General features: G+C 37.2%; 1 protein-coding gene across 3 annotated transcripts in view; it reads right to left on the bottom strand.

Moving 5' to 3' along the window:
* LOC122630277 (irregular chiasm C-roughest protein-like) overlaps positions 1-12,071 on the bottom strand; it is a 120,760-nt gene that overhangs the window by 93,735 nt on the left and 14,954 nt on the right. The gene's annotated exons all lie outside the window — the stretch shown is intronic.

Here is a 12,071-nt window from a genome sequence, read left to right as displayed (position 1 = left end):
AGAGGGTGCAAAACTCCGTGGAGATAGAGAAAAGAGAGAAAGATAGCAAGAGAGAAAGAGAGAGAGAGAGAGAGAGAAAGAGAGGAGACTCGAGGGTTATTTTGTAGCATTGCGTGTGACGCGTGGAAAAGGGCGCAAACGAGGAAGGAAAAGGTAACGTTCGTGTGTCCCTACGGGTACTCTCCTCTCTTTTCAACCTTCTCTCAACTAGCTGCTTGTCATCTACCGTACAAACGATCTACAGACGAGTACGAGACGAGCTTTTTCCAGTATACGTACGACACGTTTTTCTAAAGAACCTACTCTCGATTTTCTCTTCTCGCCTACTACGTACGAAATTCTCTTTCTCTCTTTTTCTCTATCTCTTTTAAAAAGCTTAGAAAAAGAAAGAAGAAAGTCATCCTGGTAACCGCTCGAGAGACAACGGACGAGAAACGAAGACGCATAGAAACGCGAGAGCCAAGTCACTTGAGTTACCTCAAAAAGAGAGGATGAAACGTTGAGGAAGAAACGAAATAAGTGACGCGCTTGTCTCTCATCGTCGAGACAGCGAGACGCGAGTTTAACTCGAGTTTCGCCGAAGGCAAAACGTCTTTTACCTCTACCAGTATGGACTCTAAAAGATACCTATATTACATCTCTCGCCGAAATATTCGTCATTTCTTTTTTCCTTCAAAAGAAATCCCTCTTTTTTCTTTTTTCCATTCCCTTTTTTTATTCCCTTAAAATGATCTATTAATTATGAATCCTACTTGAATAGTAAATATTATATCATATCGATGTCGAGTATTCTCCATGGATGAATTTCTTCTATACATATAAAACCAATAATTACCGACATAATAGAAGTGTTCAGCATATAAGTGGTAAGTCAGTGTTTGAAAGAAGGCATTTCCAAGAACTGCCTTATGAATTATTTTCCACATAAAACGGAAGAAGCGTCGAGGCGTGGACCGGAAAGAAAAACTCATCGACGTGAATGATTTAGTGAATTCCGTTAGGAGGGAACGCACAAAGCGTACAAAAAGGAAGGGAGAAAAAAGGAATGGAATAAGAATAAATATAAGATAAAAAGAAATATTCGAGATGATTCTTTGAGGTCGATCAAAAGGAAATTGCTAGTGGAATAAAAAGAGATTTACTAGAATAGAATGACATAAAAAAGAATACAATAAAAAAACTTATCAACTTATCAATACCTACTAAACTTATAAATATATACATATACGTATGCGTGTTTGTATAATAGATAATAGTACATAATATATAAATAAGTAGATGAATCTTATTACACGTAAAAAAAAAAAAAGAGAAATTTTATTATGGGAATAATTTTAAAAATTAGCGATCGATGAACGAGTGAAGATTAAAAAAAGACGAGTGAATAGATATTAAGAGAGAGAGAGAGAGAGAGAGAGAGAGAGAGAGAGAGAGAGAGAGGAGGGGGAGAAGAGAGAATGGAAATAAATTAGTTAAAACTTTTATAGAAGCATATTTTCTCTTTCGTTCCGTCGCGTTCATTGCGTGTCGCCCTTAGCAGCCCCAATAAACTCGACGCGACTTCCTCGTACACGCTTCAACCCCCTCCCGGACGTTTATTTCCGAACGCGAGCGACGCTCTTACGCGTGCGGGACATTCATTTCGGTGAATACGAGACTGGTCGACTTAACGAGTCGACCGCTCTCAAATATTCACGAGACTTATTAACGACTAGACGTCGCCCTTAAAACGATCGTATCGAGGTGCGAGTTTAGTCTCTACGAAAATCCATGTACGTATGTATATATATATATATATATATATATATATATATGTATATGTATATGTATGTATGTATGTACGTGTAAATATGTAAATTGAAAACGCGAAATCCGAATTAGTCTGAATTATTATTTATTATTTTCCATTTCTTTTTTCTTTTCTCAACCGTTCTATATTTAATTATTAAAAGGAAAAGAGAAAATAGAAAGAAAGAATCGATAAATTGAGATGAAAGTATTGTAGTACGTTTATCAAGAAGACAGAGACGAAGGGTTATTGTAATAGGGAAATGTGTTCGAATGGGGGTATTAAAGTGGAAGTAGAGAGGGTAGAAAAGAAATCATCTCTCAGACGTGCTTTCTTTCTTTCGGGCTAAGAGGATGATTTGCGCTCGATCCGTTCTCCTCTTGAACGAGATGAGTTTTGTCTCTTTTTTTTTTCTCTTCTTATTTCGGTCTAGAGTTGCTCCGGGGATTTGGGGGAACTTTACAAGGCGAAATAAAGGACGTTCAATATCAATATATATGCATATACATACATATATATGTCTACGCTTCTACTTAAGTAGGTTATACCGAAGAAAAAGAGTTTATATTGTAAAAATATCGCCAAGATTTTCAAAATCCTGGTATCATCTCGAAAAAAAAAAAGAGAAAAAGAAGAATGGAAACGATGATGTAAAACGAAAAACCACGAAGAAAGTTATCGTCGTTCCTTTTTTCTTTCTGTCTTTCTATCTTTCTTTTCTTCCTTCCTGCCTTCCTTCCTTCCTTCCTTCCTTCCTTCTCACACTTTTTCTAAACGTTCGTTGAGGAAGGTTACAAAGGACAACGTAACGCAAGCTGGAGGAATTACGTTCTCCTTTTGTCCACGGCACGCTCTAGCACAAAGAGGTCCACTGAAATAAAAAGAATAGAGCTGCAGAGAAGGAAGAGGAGGAAGAGTAAGAAGGGGCGAAGTAAGAGGAGGTGAAAAAAGAAAAGGTGAACTAGAAGAGAAAGGCTTGCGGCGTTGAAAGGAGGTTGAAAGGAGAGAAAAAAGAGACGAGCCAAGGACAACGGCAATTTTAAGTTTCCCTGTCCGTGAAATTTTTTGATGAAGCGCGTCCTCTTTCTCGTATCCTTCATGGTCTTCTTTTTCTTCTTTTCCTTCTTCTTATTTCTTTCTTTCTTTCTTTCTTTCTTTCTTTCTTTCTTTCTCTCTTCGTGATGAAACTTGGAATCTTCGAAACATCATCGTCTCGGATTGCGTCTCTACGCAAAGCAGCCTCCTCTTTTTCAACTTCTGTCTCTATCTATCTCATTCGTTCTGGTTTTCTCATATCGTTGGAAAAGTGGTCCTTCGCTTCCACTTCCGTGACTCTTAATATTTCAACGTTCCAACTTCCACTAGGTACTCCTCTTTTCTCCTCCTTCTCCTTCTTCTCCTTCATACCGCTCGAGTTTTAATGTTTTCAGGACGAAACTTCTCGACCTCCTTCCGTAGACCTAGGAACGAGAGAGAAAGAGAGAGAGAGACAGAAAAGAAAAAGAAATCTTACGTAAATGACGATGCCCGTTCGGATTAGCAGCACGAACTATTTCCTTTCGCGTTCTCCTTCATCTTCCACGCGAGCTCATTCAACCTTCCTCCTCTGTCGTTACGAATCGACGCGTTCTTGGGATTACATCATCCCTCTCTTCCATCTTCTCCTACTTCTACTTCTACTTCTACTTCTACTTCTATTTCTCCTTCATCCTCTTGTGAGTTGTTCCGTGTAACTTGGAAGATCACGCGGATTCATGAACGAAACGTGTTCCGCTTCAATCGTCATACTCTTCCTTCGTTGTCGTTCGAGAACTCTCGTTATGTACGACTTCTATATACGAGAGAGATAGATAGAGAGAAAGAGAGAGATAGATAGAGAGACAGAGAAATGTCAAAGGGAAGATATTAGCGCTATCGAACGACGGTGTCTTTGTACGCTCATCGAAGCGAATTACGCGGTAAATATCTTCCTTTGTTGCTCTCAAGTACTTCCTATTGAAATATCTTCCCATAGAACAGCATACCGTACATATTTATAGTATTGTAGGAATTATTATCGAGAATCGAAATATTAGAAGCGGACATAGTAAAGAGATGCTGCTACGTTCGTGTGACAAACCAAGCGATCATTTAATTAAATCAAAGGATACATTTTTTCGCGTTCTCGTTATGTAATATTTTTAACAAAATCTTTACTTATGTATTGTTATAGTTACAAAATAAAAACATAAATAAATAAAAGGAGAAATAAAATCAAGAACGGTTTGTTATTAAAAATATTTATTCGATATTAAGATCGAGAAGAAGAAAGAAAATGTGATGTCAAACGAATCGGACTATGACTTTTTTCTTATTCAATCTTATCTTTGTTTTTAGTAGTTTATGTAATATTCAAAAAAAAGTAGATAAATAAATAAACGAAAACACTTTTATTTGAAAAGATAACAAAGAGATTAAAGCCAAACTATTAAGTAAACGCTTTGATACTATTTCCTGTTCGCAAAATCCCGAAGAACAACAAGAAAGAAAAGAAAAAAAAAAAAAAAAGAAAAAAAAAGAGAAAAAAAAAGAGAAAAATGAAAAGATAATAATTTGCAATAGACCAAATAATGATTTTTCTTATCAAATACGTGTCCCGTTTAATAGTCAAGATTGTCCGATCGAACGACACGTACGACGACGTTAGCTCGTCGGGTTCTCAAGGTCGATGACATTACGCCCCTTTAATTGCCGACGCATGCGCGACGAGCGGCATGATTTAATGCTCTGGGCGTGAGCAGTCACGCATTTCACACCGGCGAAATAGGTTCTTGAATTAAGCAGCGTGCGCCGTGGGCCCAGGGGCACCTGGAACGAGTTTACGGAGCTCATGCATACGTTTACGCGGTCAAGCCCGATTTGCGATCGTCATCCCTTCGCCCTTCTCTAGTCACCCTTCCATCCAGTCATCCTTCTGTCTCGATCGATCATTTTCTTCCTCTAACTCTCTCTCTCTCTCTTTCTCTCTTTCTCTTTTTTTCTTTCTTTCTTTCTCTCTTTTTCTCTTCTTGTTATTTCAACGATCAATGACGAACTTTGTTTCGAGTTATTAACTAAAATATTTCATAACTTTCGATATAGGAATATTCGATCGATTCGATAACTTTGTTTCACACATCGCTACGAATTAATAGGAAACAAATATAGTTTCGTAGATCGATTTGTAAATACCATATGAAACGAAGCAATTCGCATACGAGAATGGTTACCATGCTATATAGACGAACGCTTCGTTGACGACAATATGTCCCCCGACGATGAAATTTACTTTCATCGTCGTTATAACCGACGAACAACATTGCCGTCGAGCGTATAGTTTTCCAAATTTAAATATCATTCGATGATTACTTTTATTTATATCTATTTCCCATTCTCTCTTTTCGATTCTATGAAAACGTAAAATAACGTCAATGGAAAATAGATCGAATTTATTCGTAATGTTACATGTATTATCTATGAACATTGTTATATTATATCGACTTTAACTTGGATCATACGATTTATGTATTACACCAGGCGCCGTACGCGAACTGTACATTTTTATATATGACGAAAAGTCTAAAAAAGAAAAAGAAAAACGAGCGAAACACGGATCGATCCGCGTCCGATGGGAAACGAAATTCTTGCTGAAAACATCGGCGCTATCCTCTTAACGTATTTTTAAAATATATTTTCAAAAAATTCGTGCTCAATCTTTACACACACACACACACACATATATATATATTATATTAAGGATTTATATATGGGGATACAGATATATAATAAAATTAAAAACGAGGTATAAAACAATCTATAAATTTTGGGTTTTATGAAAAAGCAAAGATAATATTCCTTACAAATGATTTCAATGCTCTTTTTGTCTTCATAATCTTATGAAATAATCTTATAAAACTTCTTAATATATATATATGTGTGTGTGTGTGTGTGTGTGTGTGTGTATTTCATAATACAATGAAATGATTATTAAGAAAGATCGATTAAGAAGGAACTTTCCCTTTTTGGCTTTGAGTATCCTACTTGTTAATGCGAACACCAAGATACCTTCTAAATGCCACGGGAACTTCATCGAGAGTTTCCACTTTAAAGGGAACTAGTTTTATCGATAACTACGCTTCTCGTGTTTATTCACGGTATACGACGAAAATTATTATTAAAAGGAGATTGATCTCGAAAGGAGTTTCATTTTCCATCTTCCCTCTCTTCTCTCTCTCTCTCTCTCTCTCTTTCTCTCTTCGTTAACGGAAGAACATTTATTTTAAGCATAAGGATATTCATCGAAAGTTTTCCTTTTTAATTTTTTCTTTCATTAATGACACCTTCGATATTTCTTCCTTCACTATAATCGAATTTAACCTCTATAACTCGTTACGATATACTATCGATTTTATTATTATCTCGTTATCAACGTTACACTGATATCACAGGGTGCACTTTTTTTTTTTATGAAATTTCAATCTCCTTTATTTTCCTTCCTAGGATATATAGTTATATTTGAAATAAATCTTTGTGATACTTGTTGACAGTTAATAAGAGGAATACGAAAGAAAGAAAAACAGGAAGAAAGAAAGTAGAGAAGATAGTTTCGTATACGAGACAAAAATTAATTTGGAAGTTTGTGGAATTTTGATACTTTGCTAATTTGTGTTTTCGTTGATGTTTCAAGCTTCACGACGGTAAGTGAAACGTCGCAAAGCTAAAGCACTAACGTTGAGTTTTAAACAAAGAAAAGTACGGAGGTGCGACGTCTCGATATTCCTGGACAACGTGGAAATTCATTGAAATTAGTTAGCAACGTAGATTCCCTGACGTTTTAACGAGCACGGGATTTCGATTAAAATTTATTATAACAATATTTATATATATATATATTTATTAATATATACGTTAATTAATTAATTAATTTTTTTTTTTGCTCGAAATTCCTATAATCCCACACATATTATTCCGTTAAACGGATAATAGGCATAACATTAATTAATATCAACGTACACACGATATTTGAGTAGAACGAATCAAAGGACAGATAAGATCTCTTTCGACTCGGTTATCAGTGTACATCAAGCTTATATAATATACGTCTACATATATAAAGATAAGGCTGGAAAAATGTAGGACAAGGTGGGTCAATCGAGTTAAATTAGAACCTTTTCGTCCGATTTAAAAGTACCCTTGAGTTAAGTGCACGTAATGTGCCAGCGTAGTTATCGGTGACTCTTTGCGATCTTAATTGGTTCTCGGTTGAAATAACGGCTCTGTACCAATAAGAGTTTGAAAGAGCATACATAGGAAACGCGATAACGAACGGTATTAATAATTGGTCTAGGTTACCGTTGTATGATGAAAAGGCAGATACTGGAATTTTCCAGTATTTTTCAACGTATACAAAAGAATAAAACATAAAAAGAAAGAAAGGAAAAGAGAGAAGAAAAAGAAAAAAGAAACAAAAAAAGAAAACAAGAAAAAAGAAAGTAAAACTACTCCGATTGGAACGCGTAAATCGAATATAGAACCGATCGATATATCCTCAAGTTTGGATTTTTAACAATCGTTCCTCCTATCCCTGTTGAATAACAATCTCATTTATTTGAATCGAACTTTTCCCTATCTCTTTTTATCGTTCAAAGAAAAAGAAAAACGTGCAAGAAAGAGAGAGAGAAAGAGAGATGAAAAATCGAAAGTATGGCGCTTTTTTACACGTTTAACAATATCGTTTGACGATGCTGTCATCGTTAGCAATGCCTTCAACTTCCATGTTGTATGTTATCTTTAACGTCACGTTCATATTCTCGCGTTTCTGAGAATCTCAGCTCCCCTTTTTGTCTTTCATTTTCTTCTTCTCTTATTTTTTTCGCTGTCTATGTCCTTTAGTCTTAAAACGATGACGAATTACTCGAATTACTTAATACAACCAGATCCCATATGGATTTTCGATAGAAAAAGGACAGAATATCGGTTGAAAAAGAAACGAATGTATCTATGTATCTTTGTATGTGTGAAAAAAGAGAGAAAGAGAGAGAGAGAGAGAGAGAGAGAGAGAGAGAGATGTCATATAGTGTGGTCTGTTGGACACAACAGGCCCATCCATCCATTTTTTTTTTCTTCCTGTCTTTTTTTTTTCCATCGACGAACAATGCTCGATAACCGTTTCTCCCCGAGGTCTGAAAATCTAGGATCGTTAATAACGACGGTGCCGGACAACGGCGGCTGCTCCTGTCAGCTCGCATCAGAATTTCCAGCTGATATCGCTTGTAATATCGGCAATTCTTTGTCCTGTAATTGGCTATTAGCCGGTGCAAATCTTCGTTGGGAGGTAGGTACGCCGTTGGTCTTGTTAGTACTTGGACATTTTCTAGCCACAATCAGATTTCCGCAAATTGCTTTCATTGTTAAATCGAGGTAGGAGAGGAATCTCAGTAAAGGACCTTCGACGAAGAAATCTGACCCATATCTTCGTAACAATGTCTTGCCCAAGATATTACACACACACACACACACACACACACACACAGTAGAAATATACATAGGATACGTATACACATATATATATGTGTGTGTGTGTATATATATATATATAACTTTTTTTATCTATATAGATATATCTGCAAGTAGATTTAACGAGGGCGAACGATCATTTTGAAAGCTCTTAGAAAAATAAAAATAAAAATGAAGATTAAAAAGAGGTCGTTCGACACCCGATCGCAAGAATTACTCCAAAACGTTCATGCTTCTGTAACTTTGGAAACGTCGTTAAAAGTTCGATGGTAGGAAAAGTCAGAAGATAGCTGTCCTCCAAAAAAGAAATACGAGATATCTTTGTGCATGATCGTCGAAACAGGAGCGAACGTTTCGTTGCACGAGCCAGCGGAGCAAAATAGATGCGAACGCTTTTCGAATCATGCTTTCGAAAAGTTTCTCTTGCAGAAGAGCCAAGCTGAAAGATACTTAGTTAGCGTATAACGAGGGACCACGAGTTTCTCAGAGGCAGCCCGTGCTTTTATTACGAACAACGACTGTCGACGACGTCTCTACCTAAACGGATCTCCTTTTATTTTGTTTCTTTCTTTCTTTTCTTGTTGTCGTTCCTCTCTTTTTCTTTTCTTTTTGTTTTTTGAAGAACGACACTCGACGCTTCCTTGAAATAATGGAAATTACTTTTTTCTCTCGAAACATTTTCTACAAAATCTGTCAAATCAAACTATTTCATCAAGCGATCATATTTCTATAAAAAAAAGAAGAAAAAAAAAAAAGAACGAAAAACCAACAACGCGATTCGTTTCGATATGGTACTCGTGTAACGTAAATACGAGAACACTGAGTTCGTGAACGGAAAGCAGCGATAATAACCGAGGGACAGTTACGATTCTCCCCTGTGGAATTTTGTTCGTTTTCATCTTTTTCGCACACACGTGAATTCGCGAACGAATGTCGACTGAGGGTAGTATGGATGGATAGATGGATAGAAAGAGAGAGAGAGAGAGAGAGAGAGAGAGAGAAAGACAAAGATACACACACATATATATATAAATGTATATATATATAGAGAGAGAGAGAGAAAGGGAGAGGGGTTGAGAAGAGTAGTAAATGGTGAATCGATGGTTCAGGAAAAACCATTATGGTGCGAGACCGAAAACAATTGTCAGCCGGAGGCACGATTTCCTACGAAACAAACCGACTGACTTTTCCTCTCCGACCCACCCCTCTAACAATTGTATATACATCGTGACAATTAATAGCAGGACTGGCCAGTTATATGGGAGAAAAGCGAACGACAAAGAGGTAAATATAATTACAGTTGTATTATTCCTGGAAAATCGAAGCTGGCATTCCAATGTTCTCGGCAAATTACGATCCGCAAGCGTTCGTTTTCATCTCCATCTCCTACTCTTACTCCTACTCTTACTCCTACTCGTAAAGCCCGCATTCTTCGGCTCGATCGAACCGACCACTGTCCAACGCTTAACCATCTAATTATTATTTCAATCGAGAAGATTATTCGATTAATGACCCGTAACTAGTTCACACTATTCGCTAAAGCATTGCATTGATTCAGATATCTGCGTGAATTTGATAGAGCGAACGAACGGATGGACTAACGCTAAAACGTTCCACATGATCGCATGGAAAAGCATTGAAAAGCGACGCAGTACATAGATCCAGATTAGAAGTCCAACTCGTATATTACTTTTATGCTCGTACGAGGAAAACGTTTTATCTAAACGTACCAACGAGCTCGGCATATTAATGAACGTTGGATAAAGCTCGATGGAAATACGAGTTTAGAATATTAATATCCTATTCCACGTTATGAACGTTTTAACGAATATCTTTTAAACATTTTTACTTCTAACCTTGTCACTCTCTTAGATTCGAGTTAGGAAAAGATGATGAATTATCAAACATGAATCAGAGATATTTTGATCGTTAAAATAAAATACAACAACATCGACAAATGATCGTTAATTAATTAATACATAGATTTACTCAGTAAGTTAAATATTAAAACACACACACACACACACACATATATATATATAACAAATATCGAAATATTTAATGATAAAATTGCTGGTAAAATAAATATTGAAATATTGAAAAAATAAGTACATATCCCAATAGGATTAATTCCTTGATTCAAGGTGATTGCAAGGTCGTCGAGAAAGAGACCGACTGGAATCGAGATAACGATCGCTAGGAATGCCGTTTGAAATATTATCGATGAATCCCCTATCGGATGTTGGACGAGCGAAACGCTCCGATTCGTCTCGGCAGCAACTCGAGAGGAGGAGAAATCCTTGCTTACCTTGCTCTTTCTCTTTGATTCCCTATCCCTCTAGCTCTCTACATAACGTCTCTCTCTCTCTCTCTCTCTCTCCCTTTCTGTCTCTCCTGCTCTTTCTCTCTTTACGTTTCTCCTCCGTTTTGCCACTGGACCGAAGTTGGCAACGATCGGAAAAGTGCAGAGAGCGCATATCTATCTCTTAACGATCGAATCTCGTCGAGCGAGAAGACGAGCCTTTGCCATCGTCGCGGTCGGCTTCTCACTAAATCGATTTATCTCGAACGGCCGATGTTCACTATCGAAAGAGAAAAATTATCGATCAATAAGTAAACTCGAATCAGTGTATGGCACAACGTATGTATGCTATAGCAAGTTTTCTTTCTCTTTCTTCGCGATAAATGACGTCATTTATCTTCTTTTATAATTTACATGCAATATCGATTCGACCTAAAAACTAAAGAAAAACGAGAAGGAAGAAGAAAAACAAGAAGAAGAAGAAGAAGAAAGATAAGCGATACGTTTGCAGTCTGTATCCAGTAGACTATAAGAGACGATAAGATTCTTTGGAAGACTCGGATGATCAAATTTTCAAGAACGGATGCATCGAACGTACGAAAGTAAGCTAGTAAACGAGTGGAATGCGCGATGGGGAGAGAGGTGTAGGGGGATGGGAGGAGAGTTTAGGAGAGAAACGATTTGAGAAGAGAACATACGTGCCGTATGTTCGATACGTCGATATTATGCAGCTATCCTGGTATGCAGGGTTGCAGCCAACGTAGAAGTTAGACGTAGAGTTCACTCGTGCGCCAGCGAAACTGAGCGGTCATCATTCCGCTGGTGGTCATCACTTTGTCAAAGCTTACGAGCAACGAGAACGTGCTAGGATACTGACGAATGTAGCGAGATAGGAAGAGAAATAGAAGATAGAGATAAACGAAAAGTAAAGGAAAAGGAAGATGAAGAGAGAAAGATAGGATTGATACAACAGGTGACCACCCCTCGACCAACCTAATTTCTCTTATCTCGAGACCTCGACAAAATTCCATTCGCAAACAACATTTTATCTTTTCTACCTTTCCACTTTCGTCTCACGTTGTACATTTAGTAAAAAAAAAAAAAAGAAAGAAAACAAGAAAGAAAGAAAAAATGAAAATAACAACACTACGAATGTCATGTAGCAACGATACTACTTCGTCGAGAGATATAACTTTGGACTTGAAATTAAACTGACCACCCGGTGAGTAACTACGAAGGGAATGTGAATAAGAGGGAAAGAGAGAGAGGGAAAGAGAGAGAGAGAGAGAGAGAGAGAGAGAGAAAGTAAGAGGGAGGGAGGATGGTGTGAAAATTTCACACACCCGCATACTCCACGGCTGACGCTTTGAATATAACACTGTGGATAATGAGGATGCATTCGAATGGTACATGTACATTCATGGCGACGTTCGAGCTGGGCCACTC

The sequence above is a fragment of the Vespula pensylvanica genome, chromosome 6 (genome assembly GCF_014466175.1).
Source record: "Vespula pensylvanica isolate Volc-1 chromosome 6, ASM1446617v1, whole genome shotgun sequence".
Lineage (NCBI taxonomy): Eukaryota > Metazoa > Arthropoda > Insecta > Hymenoptera > Vespidae > Vespula > Vespula pensylvanica.
Note: the sequence above shows the minus strand (reverse complement) of the source record. Positions and strands in the feature narration are given on the sequence as shown.